The following is a 7,812-nucleotide window of genomic DNA, read 5'->3' on the forward strand; positions in this document are numbered from 1 at the left end:
ATAGGCCATGCACAGCTTTTATAGGGACCCAGAATTTAAACCTTTATCTTTCATTACTGATACTGACTGAGCACTATCACAGGGAGACAGTTGGGTACCAGGCATTAGCTATTTAAACACAACAACTTGACAGACTTACAGGAAGCCGACTTAGCCTTGGGAGAGAGAGTGTGAAATTTCAAAAGATGCCCACATGCAAAGAATGATGTTCCCGTGAATATGTATCTCCAGAGTTGTCATTTTTTCTTCTCACAGAGTGGTGTTTCTGAATTAGTGACCTCTTTTCCCAATCTGTCCTTTGCCCAACTTTGATGCCTTTGTGACCTTTTGAAAATGTTAGTGGGTAGGCAAGCGTGTCTTCAAAATCAGTTTCCACCATTAACTACTGTTGTGATCTTTGAGCAAGTTACCTGAAGTGTGTGAGTCTAACTTCTCATCTGCCCAAATGGAGATGAAAAGATCTAATTCATGGTGGTTTGGGAAGACTTTAAAGACAATACATATAAATCTTGTGGTTTGATTTCCTATCCTGGAGTGGACGCTGAAATGTTACCTCCTTCTTGCTGTGGCCAGCTTCCCAGATTTGCTTAGAAGAATTTAAATGATCATGCCCCTTCCACTTCTCCCTCCTCTCTTATTTTTCTCATTACGTTCATTGCTAATGTCCCTCCTGGTTTATGAGTCCTAAGAAGAGGATGGATTGGGATCTAGGCTTGGTTCATTTCACTTTTTCATGTAAAAGAGTCAACTCTTAAGCTAGCTATTATATTAATGAATATTCCAAATTTTAAACCAACCGTACTTGGAGAAGGCAAATTATTCTCTTTATTCTTAAATTTATTCTTTGTTCTAGAATAATTTACATGAGATGAGAGTTGTCATCTTTAAAAGAATCAAAGAATTCGTCAAACTTCTTTCAGTTGTGGAGATAATTTTGTTCCTTATTAAAATTGTCAATCTCTACCTTGTTTATTTATTGCTTAATCCACCTTTTTACATCTTTAACCAGTTTGGTATTTTCCTCCAAATCCTTCCATTTCACTGATAACCTCGAATTTTATTAGAGTAGAATGTATTCATATATTCTTTTTTAAAAAAAAAAAAAACCCAAAATCTCTACCATAGGGATTTTAATAGGATTTTTCTTATTTCTAATATTATTTTGTTTTTCTCTATTTACTGGTTAGCTTTTTCAAAGACTTCTCCATTTAAATGTTTTTCAAAAGAATAGGGCTTTGATTTATATATAATTTTAAATATTTCATAAAATAAATGTTTTCTGCTTTCATTGTTATTTATTTCCTTCAGTTCACCTTAGCATTCATTCTTTAATTCTTTAATATTTATGAAAAAAGCATTTAGAACTTTACATTTCTCTTTGAGAATAGCTTTGGCTGTACTTAAGATTTTTATTTAGATAATCTCATTTTAACACTTTAAAAATAGTTTATGGTTTGTCAGATTTATCTTTGTCCAAATAGTAACTTAGAGCAATGTTACTTAAGTTTTCAATCTTGAGGAATATTTAAAATTCATATTTATAAAAGCATTTCTAGTTATTTGTCAGCATGGACAGAATATGTGGCCTCTTCAATGTCTGGCTATTGGAATATTCATTTATATATATGTGTTCATAGCCTATTTAATAATCATATTTTCTAATTATTCCATTAGGCATTCAAAGCAAGTGTATTTTCTCTTGGTAGACACAACCTTGATATATTTATGAACTGTGTAACTGACTATATGTACATATGTATAATTAATCTTAATACTTATCCTATTTAAATCATCACTATCTTTTTTTCCTCCATACTAGATCTATGACTGGGAGACGGGTTAAAGTATCCTAAAACAATCAAATCATTCCATTTATCTTCTTTCTTATATAAGATGCTCTAAAAAACTTGAATTCTATATTGTCTGAAATTATCACTAGCTCTGCTTTTTTTTTTTCTTTTACATTCTAGATCTTCACCACCCAATGATTTTATTCTTATTTTCATACCTTTCAAGTTGTCCCTTGACATTGTGTAGGTTTACATTAGGAATGTTTGACTTAAATGAGGCAGCTTAACCTACATATGCAGACTGTCATGACTGAAATATATACTCATTCTTCAATCATCTGCATTTGTGCCTTCTGTTTTTATGCTGCTTTGAAGTTTATTTTACATCTTCTATTGTTTGGACTGTGTTTTATTTGTTTTATATTTCCTATTAATTTACTCAACAAACGTGAACTTCCTCCTATGTGGCAGGCATTTTACCAGGCTTTAGGCATAAAAATAAAGAGGAAAAAACACAACTCCAGTCCCTGATGGGGTGAGGCAGCAGTGGGCGACATAGATATAAATAAAAGAATTGCATTAATTAATAGATGCAAATACTTGCGTTACAAATCATGATTATACACTGATAAATCCACCAAAAGAAAGGAATGCAGTTCTATGAGAGGCCATGACAAAGGGAGTTGACTTAGGCCTGAAGGTCTTGGAAAATTCCTTGAGAAATTAAATATGACCTAAAACATGAAGAATAAGTAGGAGGTAACTTGTTAAAGGGAGGGTGGTGACCAAGGTGGAAACATTCCATCCAGAGGGAATAGATGAAAAGGACCAGTGATAGAAGGAAGCCATTAAAAATCCTAAAAACAACCCAACAGCAACATTTAAAAAAAATTACACTGTAGCTGGAGCTTAGAGAGCTATCAAGATCTTGGTGTGACATGAGATTTATAGGAATTTCATCAGCATTCATCAGGAATTTATAGGAATTTGATCAGCATTCATCAATTCCTGTCTCTTTAAATCTCGAAGTTAGAAATTAGCTAGACATTCTGATTCCTCCAAAACCAAGCAGTTTAGATGAGGAATCAAGTGAGAGTTTTTCTTCCTCCTTAACACTTCTCAGTCTTAAAACATAATTTTGGATTTGGCACACCAGATTGTGTTTATTAAATTATTCTTTTGTGTATCATATATCTTCCATGTCAAAAACTTTAATTGACATTTGCGTTCAGTTTTGAAACAATATTTTCAACAGTCAGTTTAGGTTAAACTCCAAGACTCTGTTTACCTGCTTTCCTACTTATCATTAGCCTCCTTTTGCCACAAATTCCCCATGCTCAAGCTTTTAACTTTTTTTTTTTTTTTTTTTTTTTTTTGCGGTACGCGAGCCCTCTCACTGTTGTGGCCTCTCCCGTTGCGGAACACAGGCTCCGGATGCGCAGGCTCAGCGGCCATGGCTCACGGGCCCCGCCGCTCCACGGCATGTGGGATCTTCCCGGACCAGGGCACGAACCCGTGTCCCCTGCATTGGCAGGCGGACTCTCAACCACTGCGCCACCAGGGAAGCCCTCAAGCTTTTAACTTTGATTAATCTTCTGGTCATTTAGAACAGGGGTGTGTCTTCCACTTACTCTTTCAAGAAGGGTTTGTGGTGGCATATATTTTCTCAACCTGCTCTTTCATGGAATGTCTTTGACTTCACAGATGAGCAACAATCTGGCTGGTTATAAAATTCTTGGTCTGTAACCAGCTTTCCTCAAACCTCTGTAGGATGATTTCATTGTCGTTTGGCATTTAGCGTTCCAGAGGAAAGGTCTCAGATTGGCTTGATTATCGCTCCTCCAAAAGTAACTCTTTTGTTCTGTTTTGTTTTGTTTTCAGGTTAAATATTTGTAAAATCATTGTTGGTCTATTCAAATATTTTCAGGAAATTTTTTGGGTGTGGCTGTCTTTTCATTGATGTGGCCTCAATGTAATCAAGTAAAGTCTAAAAATTTGCATCTACAAATTTTGAGGGGTTCTTTCTCTAGATAAATCCCATGAGGCTTTGGAATTAAGACCATTCACTATAGAGACAGGCTGGCTGGGTTCAAGGGCCAGCTTTGTCCTTCACTAGGTCTATGACTTTGAACAAAATGAAAAGAAAGCCCCAAATTAAAAACCTCTCTCTGTTTCAGTTGCCCTATTTGTAAAATGGGGCTGATATAGTACCTATCTTAGAGGGTAGTTGTGAGGGTAGACTGGGTCCTAAGTCCAGAATGGTATCACTATAAGAAAAGGGCAAGAGGCCCAGACACAGTGGCAGACAGAGGAGAAGGCCATGTGGAGACAGAGGCAGAGATTGGAGTGATGCAACTACAAGCCATGGAATAGCAAGGATTGTCAGCAACCACCAGAAGCTAGGAAGAAGCAAGGAAAGGTCCTCCCCTAGAGCATTCAGAGGGACCAGGGCCCCGCCAGCACCTTGGTTGTGAACTTCTAGCCTCCATAACTGTGAGATGATAAATTTCCATTGTTTCAGGTTAAAAAAAAAAAGTTAACATTGGTAAAGCATCTAGAAGGTCATTTAGCCCATCCTGAGTGTTTTGCAAGTACCTGCTAGACCACTGTCTTTTTGTTCCTCTCTCTCTGTTTTTAAGCTTCAGAAAGTTTTTCTTTTTCTTTTTGAAAATGTCTGTTTACTTTTTATTAGGTATTTTAAGTTGCTGAACCGAAAAGTATAACAATAAAATTTTTGACTAATTCTGTTGCCATAATTAATAATCCCAAAGGTTTAGCTTAACATGGCTATATAAATTCACAAGGTGTCTGTAAGAACTAATCGAGAATTAAATGAGACAATATACAATATATAAAACATTAAAAATTTCTAGTATTCCAGCACAGGTGTGGATTATTTTTTTCAGCCATCATTGATATCTATTTTGTGCCTGTGTATTAGGTTTTTAAGCTTTACTGAGGTATAATTGACAAGTAAAAATGTAATATATTTAAAGTATTCAATGGAGTGATTTTATATATGTATATATTGTGAAAGGATTCCCACCATCAAGTTAATTAACACAACCATAACCTCACATATTTATCTTTTTTTGTGTGAGAACATTTAAGTTCTCTCTTAGCTAATTTTAATTATATAATACAGCATTATCAATTATAATCACCACATTATACATTAGATCTTCAGGGCTTATTCATCTTATAACTGAAAGTGTGTACAATTTTACCAACATCTCCCTATTTCCCCCTGACAGCCACCATTGTATTCTTTAAGAATTTGACTTTTCTTTTTCAGATTCCACATATAGGTGATACCATGCAGTATTTGTCTTTCTCTGTCTGGCTTATTTGATTTGTCATAATGTACTCCAGGTTCATCTATGTTGTCACAAATAGCAGAATTTTTTTTTTTTTTTTTTTGCGGTACGCAGGCCTCTCACCGTTGTGGCCTCTCCCATTGTGGAGCACAGGTTCCGGACTCACAGGCTCAGCGGCCATGGCTCACGGGCCCAGCCGCTCCGCGGCATGTGGGATCTTCCTGGACAGGGGCACGAACCCGTGTCCCTTGCATCGGCAGGCGGACTCTCAACCACCACCCTGCGCCACCAGGGAAGCCCCACTTTGCACATTTTTAATTGGATATTTTGGGGGGTTGCTATTGAGTTCAGTTCTTTATACATTTTAGATACTAACCTTATATCAGATACGTGGTTTGTAAATGTCTTCTCCCATTCCATAGATTGCCTTTTCATTTTGTTGATGGTCTCCTTTGTGTGCAGAAGCTTTTCATTTGATGTAGTCCCGTGTGTTTATTTCTGCTTTCGTTGCTTTTGCTTTAGGTGTCAAATCCAAAACAAATATTACCAAGGGAATTCCCTGGTGGTCCAGTGGTTAGGACTCAGCACTTTCACAGCCGTGGGCCCGAGTTCAATCCCTGGTCTGGGAACTAAGATTCCACAAGCTGTGTGGCATGGCCAAACAAACAAACAAAAACCCCTCAAATCATTACCAAGACCAATGTTAACGTCAAGGAGCTTTTTCCCTACGTTTTTTTCCTAGAAGTTAAAACTTATGTTCAAGTCTTTAATCCACTTTGAGTTGTTTTTTGTGTGTGATGTAAGATATAGGGTCCAATTTCATTCTTTTTTGCATGTGGATATCCAGTTTTCCCGACACCATTTATTTATTTATAAAATTAATTTTTATTGGAGTATAGTTGCTTTACAACGTGTGATTTTCTGCTGTACAACAAAGTGAATCGATTATACGTATACATATATCCCCCTTTTTTTTTAGATTTCCTTCCCATTACGTCACCACAGAGTACTGAGTAGAGTTCCCTGTGCTCTACAGTAGGTTCTCATTAGTTATCTATTTTATACATAGTAGTGTATATATGTCGATCCCAATTTCCAAATTCATCCCACCACCCCTTCCCCCCTTGGTATCCATAGGTTTGCTCTCTACATCTGTGTCTCTATTTCTGCTTTGCAAATAAGTTCATCTAAAACTATGGAATGCTTCATGAATTTGCGTGTCATCCTTGCACAGGGGACATGCTACTCATCTCTGTATCATTCCAAATTTAGTGTATGTGCTGCTGAAGTGAGCACTCCCAACACCATTTACTGAAGAGACTCTTCTTTCCCCAGTGTATATTATTGGCTCCTTTGCTAAAAATTAATTGACTGTGTATGCATGGGCTTATTTCTAGGGTCTCTGTTCTGTTCCATTGATGTGTGTGTCTGTTTTTAGACCACAAACATAACTGTTTTGATTCTTATAACTTGTAATATATAGTTTACAATCAGGGAGTGTGATGCTTCTAGCTTTGTTCTTCTTTCTAAAGATTGCTTTGGCTCTTTGGGACCTTTTGTTGTTTCAATAAAGTTTAGGATTGTTTTTTCTTTTTCCATGAAAAATGCCATTGCAATTTCGATAAGTATTGCATTGAATATGTATATTGCTTTGGGTAGTATGGACATTGTAACAATGTTCTTCCAATCCATGGACATGGAATGTCTTTCCATTTATTTATGTCTTCTTCAATTTCTTTCATCAATTTTTTGTAGTTTTCAGAGTACTGATCTTCCACTTCTTTGTATAAATTTATTCCTACATATTATATTCTTTTTAATGCAATTGTAACTGGGATTATTTCTTAATTTCTCTTTCTGACAGTTCGTTAGTATATAGAAACATAACTGACTTTTGTGTGATTTTATATTTTGCAACTTTATTGAATTTTTTTATTCTAACAGTTTTTTTGGTGGAGTCTTTTGGGTTTTCAACATGTAATATCATGTCAACTAGAAACAGAAAAATTTACTTCGTCCTTTCCAATTTGTATGCTTCTTATTTCTTTTCCTTGCCTAATTGTTCTGGCTAGGACTTCGTGTACTATGTTGAATAAAAGAGTTGAGAGTGGGCATCGTTGTCTTGTTCCTGATTTCAGAGGAAAAGCTTTCAACATTTCACCATTGAGTATGAGGTTAGCTGTGGCATTTATTATGGAATTTATTGTGTTGAGGTACGTTCTATCTATGCCTAATTTGTTGAGAGTTTTTATCACGAAAGTCTGTTGAATTTTGTCAAATGCTTTTTCTGCATCTTTTCGGATGATAATGTGATTTTTATTGATTTGCCTATGTCAAACCATCCTTGCATCCCAGGGATAAATCCCACTTGATCATGGTGTATAATCCTTTTTAATGTACTGCTGACTGGTTTACTAATATTTTGTTGAGGAAATTTGCATCTATATTCACCAGGGATAATTGCCTATAATTATCTTTACTTGTAGTGTCGTTGTCTGGCTTTGGTATCAGGGTAATGCTGGCCTCATAAAATGAGTTTGGAAGTGTTTGTTGCTCTTCTACCCTTTGGAAGAGTTTGAGAAAAGTTGGTATTAATTCTTCTTTAAATGTTTGGTAGAATTCAGCTGTGAAGCCATGTAATTCTGGACACTTCTTTGTTGGGAGATTTTTGATCACTGATTCAGTCTCCTTACTAGTCATTGCTC

At 36.0% G+C, this 7,812-nt stretch overlaps 1 non-coding gene across 1 annotated transcript; it reads right to left on the bottom strand.

The window, feature by feature from the left end:
- Window positions 1-6,296: 6,296 nt before the first annotated feature.
- LOC132427799 (U6 spliceosomal RNA) lies at window positions 6,297-6,403 on the bottom strand. Its single transcript, XR_009520004.1, has one exon. It is a non-coding gene; the product is annotated as a U6 spliceosomal RNA (small nuclear RNA).
- Window positions 6,404-7,812: the final 1,409 nt, after the last annotated feature.

Source organism: Delphinus delphis, chromosome 6 (assembly GCF_949987515.2).
Source record: "Delphinus delphis chromosome 6, mDelDel1.2, whole genome shotgun sequence".
Taxonomy (NCBI): Eukaryota; Metazoa; Chordata; class Mammalia; order Artiodactyla; family Delphinidae; genus Delphinus; species Delphinus delphis.